Raw genomic sequence first — 18,326 nt, 5'->3', positions numbered from 1 at the left:
TTTGTCACTAAATGGGAGGGAATTACTCCTTTCCCAAAAATGTATTACCACGCATTCAAATTCAATTCCAATTGCCATGTATCGCACCAAGTCTTAATTGCATTTAAGTCGTTAGCTAACGCGATTCTGTCTTCGCGACTTCGAATATCCCCATAAATAACCGCATCGTCGGCAAAAAGACGGAGCCTGCTATTAACCACGGTACTGAGGTAAATTATGTAAATAAGGAACATGTTAGGGCCTATGGCACTTCCTTGTGGTGCACCTGACGTGACCTTAACAGCATCGGATGATACACCATCCAGGACGACTTTTTGAACACGATTTTTTAAGAATTGTCTAATCCAGCATATAATACTCCCGTGTATTCCATAAGTTTCCAACTTCGCGAGTACCTTGCAATGAGGGACTTTATCAAAAGCTTTCTTAAAATCTAGAAATACTGCACAAACTGGAATATTACTTGCACCGGAATGCATTATATCATGAACGAAGAGTGCGAGTTAAGTTTCGCAGGATCTACCTTTACGGAACCCGTGATGGTTATTAATCAATAAATCTTGGCTATCGAGGTATCTCATTATGGAACTAACAATGATTGTTCAAGAATCTTACAGGAGATGGAGGTGAGCGATATTGGCCTATAATTACTGGGGTTCTCCCGGTCTCCGTTAAATATGGGCGTTACAGAAGCCATCTTCCAGCCGCTTGGCACGCTTTCTTCTGCCATTGATTTCTTAAATATTATATCAAGATAAGGGGCAATTTCAGACGACAAATATAATTCATTCAGAATTCTCTCAATTTTCCACCGAGCCAAGTCCTTTGAAATTTTTACTGTTCGATCCTTAGGAGAGAAATACGAAACAATCATGGATCTAAAGATGTCAGCCTCTTGTGAAACTAATTTTGTCATAGAGGCAATATTTTGCATTTCCTTACTTTAAAATCAGCCCTTTAATTCAGAATGGACTCCATACTGTGCTACAATTGTAATGGTTTCCACTCATCCTTTGGCAAAACAACTCCATCAATCGTAACCGCATACAGCTCCTACCATCCTGTCTTATGCGTGTACACACATAACGCACGTTTTTACATTCATGGCATTAATTCGCTTTACCTTAATTTGTTTCGTCAATATTTCCTTTCCATACACTCTTGTTACATAAGTAAAGATGTAAAAGATAAAAATTTTAACCCCTTCATGTTCTACTGAGCACGAAGTGAATTTAATATTGCAAACCCGATTTTTTAGTGCATTAATACTTTTGATACAAATCCCTGCGTGGACAAAAATTAGCAATTACTACTCCTGATCTAATCTTTATTTTCTAGTGAGAGAACTCACGAGGAAGAGCCTACCAGTCGCTTTGAACGTGGGGTTCAAACTTCGTCAGGGATTGAAGCGAAAATCAGTCTGTGATCTCGCGATATTTTTAAGGTGCTTCATTAATCAATATAGTTTGAATGCCTATGAATCGCTGAACGTTGAATCGAAACTAAATGCCCTTATCAGTGAGCACCCAACTACCTACTCTCCATATCGTTCCCTTTAGTTGCTCCCCAGTGACGCGCATGTAACCCGACCTAAGCTCGCGTAGAGGGCCTCGGACACGTACGCGGCTCGTGCAATTCCTGCCGCCGCCATCTGGAGCGAGCGAAATTAAGCATGAATGATGATTATTAGCCGTTGATCACATGGGCTTTTCGTCGCCGAATTCAAATTCCGTGCCCATGGCCGAGCACGTGTGTCGGCGGTGGAGGTGAGGGAAATGGGCGGAGGAGGAGGCGCGGCAAAGGAGAAGTGGACGGGCATTCGTCCGGAAGGCATTTCGATTCGGCATCCCACCCCAACCCCCCTGTCCCTCCTCCCCCAAACTCTCACCTCCCTCCCCGCCCCCCACCAATTCCGTCCCGGCAAGCCCGGATCCCTCCATCAAACGTTTAATTTGAGAGGATGCTTTAATGAAGCCCTTGTTCCGGTCAGGAATTGGGATTTTGGTATTCATCCCCTCACCTTGACTTTTGGCTGCCTTGTCTCCTCGTGCTCTTCCGTGCCCGCCTCTCCCTCACACCATGCTTCCTCCAGTAGATCCCTTTCCCCCTCTCCAATCTTAGCCACCCTCCTCCTCTTTCACGGCCTTATCTGTCGGCCCATATCTCTCCCCCCCCCTCCAGCCCGTGCTGCCGCGTCTCTTCCCCTTCGCCGCCATCGCCGACCATTTCATTCCGCTCAGCGACACGAAATCCCTCCGCCTGCAGATTTATGCGTGTCCTGTGTTTGGGACGAAACTAATTTCCCTCGCACCTCTCGCACTAGCTTTCATACTGATCACCGAACCATCCTTGTAGTTTGGCGTAAACAATTCGGACTACGCAAATGCTTCATCGTATAAAAATCTGGATAGCGTTTAGAGGCAATAACTGCAATAGAAACTACAAAGATTTACCGTTGAATACAGCTTTAAAGCTGTAAATACGTAAAAGTTAATGTATTCGTCAAATTAAATATAATAAGAGAGTTTTTTCTCATAATTTTTAGTATAGTAAGTAGTAATGACCTTTATTTTTGGTTGCTGAAACAACTACCGTTAAATTACCTCAAAATATGAAGTTAGTATTCCTAGGATAAAGGTGATATCCAATACGAGATGAGATTATAATCCAAAACTTCTGCGTTTGCGATCCGACTGCGATTAAATGCGTGGGTAGGCTGAAAAGCGATACACACATGCTTGTAGAGCGCGAACAAAAACAAATGATTCCCCTCATCATCCGAGGTGCAATGATGGCCCTTGAGGTGTCCCTGAGTTGAGGAAAAAATCGGGAGAATAAGAAGGGTGAGGAATTGGTTCAAATTTCAGGCTTCGCAGAGTTTCTCCAAGTGCGTGCTAGATGTGTGGACGAGTGTTATGTTGCAAGATTATTGGCGCCAGACTGCCTTTAACGCGACAAACTTCTTCCTTGAATATTCCAATATTGTTCGCAATATGCTTTTGAGTGATTCACCGGTCATTTTGAATCAAATATTCGACGAGTTTGCGATGTGTATCGTCTCTGGCAGTGATCGAACGTCCGCTGCATTTTTCATGAACAATTCTGGCTTTTCCCGGCTCGCAACCACGAAATGTTACTACCCGTCGATTAACAGTAGACCTATCAACAGCATCGTCACGATAAACAGCCTTTAAATGACTATAAATCCCAGTAGGAGTCACTATGTCAGCAGGTAAAAATTCGATAACAGCATGCTGTTTAACTCGCGTTGACATTGCATTAGAATACGTCTCCATACTTCCGCTTCTCGAAATACACTGGATAAAGGAAACGACCTCAAATCTACGCATTTGGTACGCAAGTTGGGGAATGTTACTTCCACATGCCACCAGGAGGTCATTTTGTTTGTTGCCTACAAGCATGTGCGCATTCGTTTTTCAGCCTACCCTCGTACATGCGTATAATTCGTTAAATCGGTGAACCAAGTGCTAGCCTTAACATATTATTATTATTTAAATACGTGTGCAGAATATCCCGGGTGGCACACAAATCCTCAGTATCACAAATGAACTTGAAACAATAGCAAGTGTGTCAATAAATACATAAAAAATAAGCTGCTACATACTATGTTAGTCAAAGCAAATAGGAAGCCAGTACCATCACACATGGCCAAGTATCGCACCGCGCAAACAACGCACCGTCCAACATCGCACCCCGTCCAAAATCACGCATTGTCTAACATCATACCCAGTCTAAAATCATGCACCGTCAAGCCCCCCCCCCTTTCACAGTTTAAATTCTCACTCGATACACCTTCATAATGGAAATTTCTGTCCAAGACAGTTTCAATTTCTTATTAGTTAGTTTTGCTGTTATCATAGTTTCCGGTTGAAAAGTTCGTATGTATACATTACTATTACAAGAATCAAAATAATCGTTTCAATAAAATTTAAGGGTAAGCTAAAGTTCCAATGCCCGGTTTTGTTGTATTTATCTGAAGACATTTAGAATCTCGGTAATGTGATCATTTTTTTGCATGGATCATTAAACATTTTTTCCTTCACTCATATTTATTGCCATAATAATTTATTTGTATTTTATAAAAGAACCATTTTAGGAATCTCCTTTGATTACTTTCTGGAGAAAATGTTGTATTTTTTTCCACGCGCTATATTTATTCTCTTTAACACTCAGTGAGTGCTTCATTTTGCTCTGACCCTCATCTCGACGTAGAAAGGCCACCTTTCCTCCGCTTTGCACAGATTCTCTCTGCCTACTCTCTCTTTTTTCCTCTCTACTTCCTTCAAGAGTCCTTCCTTTCACTCTCACCACCGGATTCTCTCCAGAGACCTGCTTTGGGTCCGTTCGAGTAGGGGTTCGTTATAAGCATGCCGCTTACCCCATCATGTCTTTGAGAGTAGGGAATCTTCCCAGTTACCTATCATTACCATTCCTATCACAATCTTTGTCTTTCTCTCTTCCTTGCGATTACTTTTTCATAACTGCAATAATCGTACAATTCGGCTTTCTCGGATACCTTATGGTTCGCAATAATCATATCTGATATGATTAATCTTTAAAGAGAATTTCATCAGTTTTAAGATCATTGATCATATTTTATTCACTTATGAAGAAGAAATGAGGAAGTTTTCTTCGAATTTGAAGCCGTATTTAGGAAGGAATTGATTAAACCTGGAATATTATTATACGTTCGCAGTAGCGTGATGCTCAACATTCTCGACCCTTAATATTATTATTATCATTATGTGTGTATAAAGAGTACTTTATCGTGAAATGTCTCAAATAAACTCTATGATGCCCTTAAATGACTTCCCTGCGAGGTATTCTGCCTCCTATTACATATTTTTAAACTTTGGTGCAACACACACACGCGGATTTCAGCAGATTCGTGGAAATTTTTGAATAAAATTCATCAAAATTATTTTGGCTCTTTTTAAGGGCATCGTCTCTGAAATAAACATGGTTTCCCGATCAATTAAGATGTTTTTCCGGAGACCATTTTTTATTCTCGGAAATTGAAATTTTATTGAGGATTCTGAGTTAAGTATAACGAGAAAAAACTGCTTATTGCCATGAGATAAAAATTTGCGAAATCGTTTTTGTAGAAATAAAGCCATGCATTATTAATTTTTAGAGTAGGTCAAATAAAATATCATGTTTCTTGCCGTAAAATTATACATTTTATTAATTTTATAAATATTTTGGATTTTCTCTAATTTGATGATTACCTCTTATTTTTCTCATTTAGAGAGTCAGCTTATAATTTAGCCACTACATAAATTAAAATCAATTGAATATGAATTAAATGAGTCATAACGTTGACAAACAAGGTAATTAGTAAAGCTAGACTTAGAAATGAGGAATTTTGACGAGCCATTGAATTGGTATTGAGAGAGAAATTCATAATAAAAATGATTTCCTTTGCAAAGGGTCTCTCCCCATCTTGGGCAAACGTCAGAATCGTTCACGAAAGTATTTGATCTTGGAAGATCAAGTGGGTCCGTCTTTGCAAAGAGAGAGAGAGAAAGAGTAAGGGAAAAGGAGAGGGAGGGAAAAGGGGGAGTAAGCCTCCGATATATTTTCTTTCGGTTGATAAAGGGCATGCATCTACAACGTGAAACTCGTGTTCTCCCTTTTATTCACCGCGAATTCGGCTTAAATTATTTTTTCTCTTGTACTTTCATGATCGTCTTTTTTTCTTAATTCTCCCGGGGTAAGAAAAGGAGTTGGAAGACGGAGAAATTTAGATGGAAAGAGGAAGGAGATAAAATATTCAGGGTGAACACTGCGCGAGCAGAACCTGCCAGCGGTTTCGTATACAAAACAAAAGAGGAATGGCATTCGCGAGTTCGCTAAGGATATCGAAGGGAGAGAAGACCAGGGAGGGAGGCAAAGTGGGGTGAGGGGGCCGTCAAAAGGAAAGGCGAAGATTACTCGGCTTGCACGGAGAGGTGAAAAGGACGCGAGAGAAAGGGTGGAGGTGGAGCCGAAGGACAAAAGAGAGAGAAGGCAATGAGCATCCAAGACGAGCGACGTAAGAAAACCGTGTACTTAGTTTCTTTTTGTTAGCCCCAACCACCCTCCGTTCACTCGGTCATTCCCCCGCTTCCTCCTAAAAGGAAGAGCATCTTGAGGCAATTGGCTTACTGCTGCGTGCGAGGAGTGGTTAGGGGATTGGAAAGAGGGAGGGGAAAATGAGGAAGGAGGGAAAATGTTGGAGGAAAGGGAATAAAGGGAGGAGAAAGCCCTCGGGAAAAAAATAGAAGATGAGAGATGGAGTAAAAGAGTGTGCTAAGTGGCTTAGGATGGGAAGAGGAGGACAAATTAAATGGCTGGATGATGTCCTCCTCCTTTTCCCAGTCGACCCACAGCCTCCCACGTCCTTTACTTCCCCTCTTACCTTCTTTACCCTCTTACTTCCCTTTTTAGTCTCCTCCGCTTCTCCATATGTATGTACTTTTGTGTATGTGTGTATATATATATATATATATATATATATATATATATATATATACACATATATATATATATATATATATATATATATATATATATATATATATATATATATATATATATATATATATTTAGAGAGCCAAACAAAGTCGTCTTCCCGCACTCCTAACTCACCCACCTGGTCCCCTGCCGAATGCACGGTGCCCGCAACTATGCTGTTTTCTTGAAAAAATCCACTCGAGCGAACCGCTAAAGACTTTTCCGCTGTAAAGGAGGAGGTTGAGGGTGGGGGAAGGGGTTTGGGCCATTAACTGTGGGGGAATAGTGGCCAAGGGAGGGCGGGTAAGATTGGGATTGAGGGGAGGTGGAGGGCGCAAGAAAGTCCTTTCATGTCCAAAGGGGTGGAGGAAGTTTTCCGAGCCTGAAAGCTTTATTCAATTATTTCGTCCGGTGACTCATACCGCATGGGAAATATTTGAGCGGAATCCAAAAGTTTGCTCACCTAAAAAAAACTACTTCTTTTGGTCGTAAACGGAAAAAATTAGTGATGACTCCTCTTACCAAAGAAAGTTCTTCCGATATTAGCTCATGGGACCGCGATGCTAAGCGATAGTAGTTCAAAATACTTTTCTATGGAGACTGTTACGATATCATTTGCTAAATATTGTGCCATTTTGCTATTTTTTTGGAACACCACAAAAAATGGGGGAAAAGCAACATGGGATTCCAGACTTATATGGTAGCATTACAAATATTAAATAAAATTGAAGTGATTATTGGCATTTAATTTATACATTTAGCGATCATTCAAGTTAACTGTCTCTACCCGCTTGTTTAGTTACAACTAAAAACTGCTTTTATGAATTAAACCATTTTTGCTGTTAATCGTATGAAGTGGAAATAAATCCAAATTTGGAGGGAGAAATTCTCTCTCTAAAGTGTCTTCGTGGTAGTGTTATTTCTCTGCCCGAACAAGGATATTTAATTATCCCCAAAAAACACAGTTATTTTTCTCAATATACCTTCACTTTTCGGTGTTTAGATTAGAGACGCGTAGGTAAAGCACTTTCTATATTTTCGTGGTTATTTCTAATTAATTTATTGCGTAGCATTGAGAGAGCAGTGCCAAAGGTTGAGCGATTGAATCGTTCAAGCAATACTGTGAGTAAACGCGTTTTAATGTTTTGGCCAACTATTGGTTCACAATATATTGGTACCAACTTGCCGATGTCATTTTTCGCCCTTGAACCTAGATTAAAAATTGTAGGAATTACATTCCAGTCGGATTCATTTGATTTAATTTTGAAATATAATACTATTATTCAATGTATTCAATAATTCATACGTTTTTTTAATTAGACGTATATCATACTTGTATTTGAATAAGTTTAAAAAATCTGTTAAAACGAGAGCTCACTGAGAAATGAAATTGAGCACTTAGAAAACAGTGGGGATTGACTCGGCTATTTTGTTGAAAATGAAGACGTGGGAGATATTGGTTCATCAAAGATGAAATTTATTCGCGGGTACAATAATGGTTAACATCGGAAAGTGATTTCGCAATGAGATGTATACGTACGCTACTGAAATTAGCATAAGGTAGTATGTTACATGCTACCATATATTTATTTATCTCATTTCTGTGACTGCGTCGTCGAAGAGTGGATTATGTTGCATGCATAGAGGCGTACTCCTATCTTTTGCGTAGTTTATCGCGTTACATTTACTATGCACTTATCCCCATCCCAAAGGTATTGGGTTAGAATTTCGTCTCGAGCATGGGTTTTTTCTTTTTCTTAGGATTAGTTTCATAGTTCAAATGGGTTTAGTACCTCTTCTGCCTCTAACCTAAGTCTAATCTAATCCATAAACTTCTCTTACTCCCATCAGTGTATTTCGCTTCATACTCATATTCATATTCGCATCAGTCATGACTGTATTGACTGCACGTGGTATCATTCAAATAGAAATTATTCCTAGGCTTGGAAACCCAAAAGTTTTAATTAAAAGCAGTACCAAAAGGAAATTATTTCAGAGCGGCTTTTATGTCTCGACGTTTCCGAAGAAGTGACATTTTCCGTCCTATCAATAACGGTGTTACGATTCGGATATCTCCCTATCTCATCCACATCGTTCCCCCTTATCGTCTCACTTTTCCCTCATGAATGCAGCTCGGAATTGGCACAAAAGTGGGAACAAATACGAAAGCAAACTTTTCGGTTGGGGGAAATGCGGAGTCAGATTCATTAGGATTCAAAATTCCTTTCGGGTATATCTGTCTCCCTCCACACTTCCGTCCGCGTTGCCTTCCTCTCGAACCCCCACCCAATGGATGGTGTATGGGGATGAGGAAATGGAATGCACTTCCATGTTTTCCCAAAATTTAAGGATAATTCTTTGTCTTTTGATTTCATTATACTTCTGCTCATATTTCTCATTTCATCTTCCATCAGACGGGTATCTACTAATGAAGGATTCTCTTCCAACAAGGAACTAGGGATTTTGATCGATGGGGCTGATTTTGCATTGGCCACGCCGCTTATCTTTTCCCAGAAGGAACGATCTCTTTTCCCACCCTTTATGCATGTATAAGCTACGCAAAGCCATTTCCCTCGAAAAGGTGGACACACGGTGTTTGGCTTGGCTAGAACGAATGAAAGGAGTCCACGTTAGAGTCATGAAGCTCATTATGTAAGTGTTTCGTACATATCATAATTGATCGTTCATCAAGCATTTCATAAGCTTTAAATCAATATATTTTGAATAAACAAAAAATGTTTTATTAGCTTAAGTCATTTACGTAAGCTAAAGATTGTTACTTTGTTTGTTTGAGAGTGAAGTGATCAACCCTCGACATGGTGATAAAAATTTTCTCTTGGTCTTAGAAGATTATAGGTTTATGTAAACTACTATGAAACCACAAATTGATCTGAAAAGTCAATTTTCGGAGCTCATAAGGGCTATTAATGGAAGTCTTCAAAAAATATGAAGAATGTACTTCTAAGGAATGTAGTATAAAGAGAGGTAAAAATAATTCAATCCAATTAAACCCACATTTGAGCCAACTTATATAAAAATAAAAACCAGATTTTGAACATAGTTCATAAACAGTTCTCGATTATTCTCTGGCTTAGTTTTCCAAACAAATTATATTATTATGTATTCTTGTATATCCTACGATACTCGCGCTATTTATATAGTAAGTACTAGTATAGTAAGCGAGTAATCACTAAACTCGTAGTAACTAAAACGTGATGTCGAATAATACGCACGCAAACCTCGGAATCTCAAATTTGTATTACCGTTGAAATCTTTCATAAGTGTGCTCATAATGTGTAAGAAGGGCTTTATCTTGAAGCAATATATAATCTGCTCGGCTACCAATTGAAAAAAGTTTTCTTGTCCCTCGAAATTAAGGGAAGACATATTGTTAGGTATATAATGTGGTGATAAAATGCTTCATTGAACAGACGACTGCAAGTTTATCTGACGAAATAATAATAGATACCTATATCTGCACATTATATCTCGTAATTGAGGAATCCAATTTACGCGGTTTAATTTTATCGCTTCGAAAAAATGCATCCATAATCTTCTCATGAGAAAATGCAAATATAGCGGATTTTCTCTTGGAATGAGTATATCCTGGTAGCAGGGACACAAAAAATGTCAACCACGTCATGTTCCAAGTAAATACTTGCATAAATTTTATCTAAAATGAATTATAAACCGGACAATCACGAGCGAAATCTGAATAAACTAAGGCACTCCAACAGGACGGTTCATATGTTACGTAATATCCAAAGAGATGAAGGATTCAGCTAAGTATAACTTTGAGGAGGGGACATGACGATATTGCGTCCCATTGAGACTTCTAAAATATTGCGCAATAAAAAGAACAGATGCCACGAATGCTTCTTTCGTACCCCATCGCGTGGATATTAAAGTCTTGTATAAGAGTGTACCCAGAGAGGGGGCCAAGGCTCAACCCACTTCCCCCATCGGTTACCCTATGGTTATCCGGAATGTCTGGGATGCATGGTTTGACCCCTTGATGGTTGGAATTTCAAAATTTGCATAAGCGAGCATAAATGTCAGTATATATCAATATCCTAAAAATTTGTTGCATAGTAAACCCCTATTTAGTAATGCGTATAATCCGTTACACAATGATCTTCATTTTTACTATGATATGGTAAAAATTATCCAGGAATCCTTGTAAGTTTGCCTCTTTATTAAAGTACAAAGGCATGAAAAATGTTCTGTTGTTATATTTCTTTTGATCTTATTGAACGCCGATGCTCTGCGTTGAAATTCCAATAGCTGATATGCCATTACATGGCAAGGTAACAGGAAAAAAAAGATTAAAGAAAGACATAAAAGAAAACTGGTTTTAGGTCATTCGATACTTATTGTAACATTCCACTTAAAGGTTGACTTCCAGATGTCGTATTCATCCGCGTGGTGGGACTGTGGCTCTAAACCTTCGACGAAGTTCATTCCTATGCATAGTCATCGCAATATCAGGAATCTCATTACTATTACATTCTGGCTCATTTTTCGGGATAGTTTGTCCATTCATATAATCCTATCATTTACCCCTTTTGAGTGACTAAATTAAGTATTCCCTCAAAAATTAGACAACTCCTACAGTGACTGAATCGCATTGTCTGTGTCAGTACTTGCTATGGCCTGAACTGAACGCCACAGGCATCATCAAGGATAATGGGAACTTAGCTATGCACCACGTTTTACAAATATTTAAGCCTATTTCCATCGCGTGTAGGTTGTGTATTATCGTTTTGCATTGTTTTAATATTAATTTTTGAAATTCCTTCTTTTCGAGCTATTTATTTTGGAAATAATGGCTATGTTCTTAAAAAACTAAACAATTATTTGGATAATGCGAACAATTTCAGAAAGGGGAATGATGAAGTCAGTATTTAATAGATGTCCATAATTCTCTGAGGCATCTCCGCTTGTTCGGTTTCTCCCTCTTATGGGTGCTCCGTGATGATTCAATGCGCGAAAATGCCCGCCATCCCACCTTTGACGACACCCATATTTTCAGACGCTGACCAGGTTGCAGTGGACCGAATAAATTCGTTACTCAACGTCATACGTTGAAATGAACTGCTCAGAGGCACTATTTTAATTTTCAGAATCATTCCGAATCACAATAAACGCAAACACACGTCATAATAAAACCATTCAAAGAAAACATTCATATTTTGAGTCATGCCCGACGAGAAGCCCCAGCTGGAGTAGTGATACCCAGACACTTTTGCTATCAAAGAGTCCGTTCAAAAATATTTAATATTAAAAAATTTTATATTTTGAAATGTTCAAGTTTTCTGCCCGCATTAGAAACGATGGCGTTAGTATTAATATTTAATACAATGGTTTACGCTGGGTTTTTAGTGAACATATAACACGCTCCAACGTTTTCAACATCATCTAACTAGAAAAAACCTGACATCTTACCCTCCATGAAACTATCCGCATTTATTCCACATCCGTTTATTCTGTTAAACATCTCAATACTTATCCTACCTCGTTTGCCAAACGTCTTCTCCCCTCCGCTACATTCTTTACTATTCAATTTTCATTCAAAATGCTCTGCACCTACGTATTTTCCTAAATTCTTTGGATTTCTTCCAAGAACGCTTTCTCCTCTGCGCCATGCATAGTACTTCTTTGTAAGAAAAGGAAGGATAACCCATAAGACCAAATGACGGCAGGGAGAGAGAGGGACGAACACGGGGTCATCGTGTCGTGGTCATGAGATAATATGCTGAGCAACGAATCACCGCCGTCTCCTTTTAGAACCGTCCGCGCTTGTGTCTTGTGGCTTCATTCCCAGGATTGCGAACAGATATGCTCGTTCATTAAGGCACGTGCCATGACTTTTCCCATTTTCGTGAACGCACGTTCGGGGTAACCACGCAGAGTAGAGGGAGATAGTGAATACTCCTTTCCGAGTGCGCCCCTAACCTCCCCCGGAACTCCCGGGGCCGTAATACTGAAGCCTACCATTCCCCTACTCCATCATCCTATCCGCGTGGATGTAGCTACGGAATCCGCGGAAGGAGGGCGTCGGGGAGAGGAAGTGGAGTCACGGCGAGAAGAGCGACGCTCGGCGTGGGATAAGAGTGGTGCGGTTTTTATGGAGGCAGCGGTCGGGGTCGCATCGAAACTAGACTTCATGAATATTCTCCCGCACCCCCGGCGCGAGACAGTTGAAATTGCAGCGAGGAGATGCAAGGGAGTCAAATGGTGGCCCCTCCCCCCTCCACTCCTTCTTCCTTCCTCCCAAGCTTCCCCTCGCAAGACCTCCGCCCATTACCCCGGCCCACCCCACCTATTCCTCGACTCCTTTATTGTGAATAAGTTTCTGATTCTGGAGTTCCCTGCCGGAGCTGCCTCTTCTCCTCCCACCCGTGTTAACATCTCAGTGACTTTTGTGACGTTCATCCCATCCTTTTAAAATTTAACTCCGCGGCGGTGAGGGGTAAGAGTACCTAGCGAGTGAGTGAGCGAGTTGGAAGAGGTAAGGATTGAAGGGAGGATGAAGGGTAAAAAAAAGGTTACCCAAGGGGGAAGTGGTGGTGGTTAGGGAGGGATGATGAAGGAAAGAGGGCATGGGGATTTAGTGGAGAAAGGGCGTGGGTGGGTGAGGCATACGCCTTAGACTTCTGAGAGCAGGATAAAAGCTTCCAAGGGAGAAAGCTGCGGTGCTCATCCCCTAGCTTAATATTTCACGAAATAGGCGTCACACAGGCTGAGCCGAGATGAGTGCAAATGTTCTTTTGCTCTTGCACCGATAATGGATACAGATTTAATATACTCTTTTAGTTGTTTTCTTTAATTTCCTTGGATAGTCTTAACGTGTGGTTAAGTGATGTAATGTGCTTGTCTTGAGGTCTAATGTTAAGATAATTGCACATGATTGCAATTGAAAATCGATTGGAACATTTCTTTCTGAGATGGTTTATTCATTTACATTTTATTCGCCTTTTCAAAAGTTTTTTTACCCTCTTCAATCTTCATTTAATTACCATATTTTATTGTACATTAGGCATTTCTAACTTAGTATCACTGGATAGTTTGAAGATTTTGGAAGAAAAATATTTTTTCATACAATTCCCTATTTTTTCGGTTGATCATGAATGAAGAGGGACTAATTTACTGCTGAAATTGGTGAAGTGTGTATGAGTTGATTGACATTGATTCTCTTCCTAATAGAAAAACAAAACAAATTATATTTGAATACCATTAAAAATTCAGGGTTTGAAATAATAATTCATCATTACATTCTTCGTGATACTGCTACCAAATAATACACGCCAAGTCTTAAGTGAATCTTACGTAAGTTGGCATGGGTGGATTTTCTCCATTATCCGGTTTGATGGCTTTTATAAAAATTAGATTTATATTTTGGGAAAATAAATCTACTATAAGATTACCCACTTTTAATCTTGCGTAACATAACATTGACTCAGTAAGAAACATCATGACTGCATTTAAATCAATATACTTTCCCAAGAGATGCTGCTTGACACAACATTTAACTACGTTTTTAATGTATAGTATGTCAAATAAAAACTCTAAATTAGTTAATTAATCGCTAAAATACACAATTTTGGTAGATTAGTATTTAATTGAATCCTGATTTTAAGTTAAACTTTTTGGACAACATTAAAGAAACAAAAGAAAAAGGTTGGTTCAATCTGTGAGGTTAAACTAATGTGTGTTATGTTACTATTGCCAAAGATTTTATAGAAAGTTGACGGAATAGTAGAACTTAATGAGCCATTTTGAGCTAATTGCATGAGTGAAACATTTGCAGTAGTTTATAAGGCTTCTCGTCACGTATGAACAAAGATTTCTCTTAATTTTTGACTTAAATTTAGCCTGTTCACTGCTGAGAAGTGCTTCACATAGAAAAAGAAAATCTTGCGGTGGACGAGTAGTAGTCCAATTCTCTGTTTAGTCTGTGCGCGAACTTCAACCCTCTTTACCGTCCCGGGGCATTTTCATTTCTTCGCATGAAGTCTCCGAATCTCTCCTGGCACCGTCGACTTACCGACTCGGGCGGGTTCCAGAGCCGCTGATTTTGGAGACCCAATTTTTCATCCTCGGGAGCCCGGGGAGGCTGTGACCACGGATTCGCTTACTAAGAGCATTAAAGGGCGCTCTCCTATAATCTCCCTTTCATTTGTTTCATTTTTATTTGCCTACGTTGCCCGTAAATAAAAACCTTCCTCTATGCCCGCCTCACCCTTGTCTCTCAGATTCCCGCACCGCATTCATCCCACCCACCTCCACTTCGCTGCAGTTTGGATTTTTTTTCTTGGTATCCGCTTTCCTTCCGGATAATATTTTTTCCTCCCTCCTCTTCCACGGTTTACGTCGACGACCGCGTCTCCTTTCAGCAATCCCACCTCTCCCCCTCTATCTCCCCGACCATCGCTCTCTTCAACTCCCCCTCCCCGCCCTCGCCCCACCCACGTTGGCCGCGACTTATTTACCAATTTATTCGGTGTTCTCCTAATCCTCTTCCGTAAATGAGTGCGGGGAGAGGCGAAATTCACGCCCGGAGCCATAGTCCTGCGCTAGGGACAATCTTTTACTCCTTTTCTTGCCGTCATCCATTCAGCTCTAAAATGGCCCTCGGAGCACCACCCATTGGCTCCTTTCAGCTTCTCTCCCACTCCATTCTACATCTATGTACATCTTTCCCTGAAAGCCAAAGGAGATCGTGTGGTAGGGGGATTTTAGGTTACCAGCCATTAGGGTGTTTATCGTTTGATTTGTTTTAAATGATGCTTTCCGTTGTCGTGCCTTCGGATTTTGCTAGGGGAAAATTATTCCTTAGAGTGATCAGGTCAGCAGTCAATTTTCCTAACATATCACTCTGGGGTCTCATACCTATGTTTACAGGCGTTAGAAATAATCTCCTCGTGCCAGTGATCCACTTGAATGATTTGTACTTTTCAAAATGCATAATTTATGCCCGCAGTCTTCGTTTTTTAAATGTCTCCCAAGCGAGGCAATACATGGGTATTTGTTTAATACTCCAACCTATGTGTTTAATAAATATGAATATGCACTTTTTACAGGCGTAAGCATACTTATTTCCCGCCGCCGCCGCTGCATGGCGCCATCGGGAGCCTCTCTCTCCCGGCGTCCCATCTCTTATCGCCAAACACCGCGCTTGCAATGCACCCCCGATTCGCATTCGTAATCCCCTATCTTTTTTTCTTCTGCACTACCTTTTGCTTCGTTTTTCTGCCGAGAATTTCTTTTTTCGCCAAACACCTCGTCCATTCAACGAATACTCTATATCTCTTTTCTCCGAGCATCGCCTTCAAGTGGGCATTTGCTTTGGTGAGTTTTCCTGAAATGTTCTCTCGCGGCTCTTCGTCCAAAAGAGGTCGTTAACTGAATTCACAAGAGTAGTTTTCTGCTAACGGAATAGCGTGTATGCATTATCCACTGGCGAAAAATGTTTTGGCTGAAATTTTATCACTTGGGAGTGCAAGGATCGAAACAGCGTAGATCATTCATTTTCCGTTGGAACTAGAACTATGTGGTTAGGAGCCCGCACATGGGAATGAGCGACCAGATGCACGTCATATGACATTATATTTATAATCAATGTTAAAAAAGCAGCGCGGTGAGTCACTCGTGTTCAAAGGCACAATCGTTTGCGTTCACATCATGAAACATGTAAAAGGGTAATCATTTTCTATTAACTCTATGGACAGTATTTCGTTTGAATGAAATGCAAAATTACCGGCCTATTATTATCATAAATCACGCAGCCATCCAGAATATTATGTTGAATGTATTATACTATATTACGAAACTGAAGATTAATAATTGATTCTATACAGATAATTCGTATCTCGAGATTTTTAAAATAATTGATATCATCTATCTATAGTTTATTCCGTAAAATATTATTTCCCGGAAAGAAGGCTATTATTACAATATTTTATCTACAATTACTACTTATTTAATAAATAATGGGTTTAATTGATATTTTTTGACTTCTGCCTTTTTTAATGGATTTGCGTTTGATAAAATGAGGCACAGAAATAAATAAAATAATATTTTTTTGCGTAGCAAAATAAATGGTAGATTTATATTCTTCAAGTATGAAAACAAGATGAATTTCAGTATATTTCAAATTACTTTTTAATGATGAACATATTAATTTTATGCAAAGATACTTAACTTTGATAGGGTTAAAAATTAGCAGTGCCCTTGTACCCTAATTTTGGTAAATAATAATCTGCTTGCCACTAATCTTCAATTCGCAGCGGTTATTTTTTTTAGCTGCTATGTTCTCTCTTGGTTATGGCTCTATTGAAATATCTACATCAATACAATGCACCACGAGTCGCTGCAAGGCCCTAGTGTTAGGAGGAAGTATGAGGGAAATCTTCATATTAGACTTAGATGCAAGAGAGACGCTATTGAGCATGAATATTCTCCATCAAAAGTTAATTTACGTTTTCATCATGAATCCAGCATGGTGAAATTAGAGTATTCATTTTGTTTCTCCTATTTATGGTAACCTAATTTATGTATCCATATTAGTTAGTTCCATGTTATTGTTGTAATCATGTTTTGGTTTACAACTATTGATTTTGAAACTCAGCCAACATTTTCCATGCGGAAAAACGGTATAAGTCGGAGTGGGAAAATAAATATACATTTGCTGCATAGTTTTAGAGAAAATTATAGAAAAAGCTAGAGACCAAACATCTCCTGTTCAAAGGAAAACGATGGTATGACCTTTGACCGCCGAGCACCAATGCTTTGGCACGATGCTGCGGATCTTACTTCGCATACGAGTGAATTCTCCTCACGAGGATGCGGTGTCTCTTCTGCGTATTGAGTTGAATGATTCCAACATATTATTCCATCCCAGAAAATACCTTATCCTTCGAGCATAAAAATTTTTCCTTGCTTCTGTAGAAATCTCTCTCTTCTGGACACCTCTCTCTATCTCACGTCAACGAATTCATATTTTAGGTAATATCATTTCAAATTAGTATTCATTCGAAAACAGTACAATACAAATTGAATTATTTATGTTCTAATTTCCTCTCACGTTTGGAGCGCAGTAAGCAACAGTTTTTTAAACATGAAGTCCGCACGAGGCCTCTCCGTATTTCGCCCGGAAGAGGTGTACTTTCTGCTGTAATTGGTTGATAAATATGCCAGACAAGTGGATAATCTAGACGCGCATCTGAGTCAAATATTCTTTCATGGCCAGTTTTACACATTTCATTAAATATTTTTTTTCCAATTTCAGCGCCATCTCTTGCCCATTCCGCTTCTTCTAGCATCTTACGTACGTACTCCCTCGTGGTTTACGCTCATCGGCGTTGGGGATCCCAGTATTCCTCAACTCATCGCATTCCTCACTTCACTCCCGTATCTCAACTCTCCTTGCGTACGCCTCACAACCTCGTAAAACATTGCAAAAAAATGCGAAAAGCAGTCGCATTGGCCAGACAAGAGGCTCGTACGTTCTGTCAGGAGAAGGCGGAGGGGGATGAGGGGAACGCGAGGCGTAAGGGGAATGGCATTGGAGTTCGAAGAAAGGGAAGGAAGGTAGATGGGTGAGTGGGAAGGCTTTTCGTATGTACCAGCTCAACAAATAACCGCTTCAAGGGTTGCCTGCCCCGCGGTGGCGGAGGGAATGGGAAGGCCAGGGTGGGGAAGGAGGGGGTTGGGCTCCTAGGGCCGAGGCGGCGTAGCACGCGGTTTGTGAAAATGAATCCATTATTTAAAACACTCCCGTTGTCTGGGCGGTGTAAGTGGGAGGAGCG

General features: G+C 40.0%; 1 long non-coding RNA gene across 1 annotated transcript in view; it reads left to right on the top strand.

Moving 5' to 3' along the window:
• Positions 1 to 18,326, top strand: part of LOC139698856 (uncharacterized) — a 222,059-nt gene that overhangs the window by 152,560 nt on the left and 51,173 nt on the right. The window lies entirely within an intron of this gene.

Source organism: Hetaerina americana, unplaced genomic scaffold (assembly GCF_022747635.1).
Source record: "Hetaerina americana unplaced genomic scaffold, ioHetAmer1.1.p SCAF_10, whole genome shotgun sequence".
NCBI lineage: Eukaryota > Metazoa > Arthropoda > Insecta > Odonata > Calopterygidae > Hetaerina > Hetaerina americana.
This window is presented reverse-complemented; position numbering and strand designations above follow the sequence as displayed.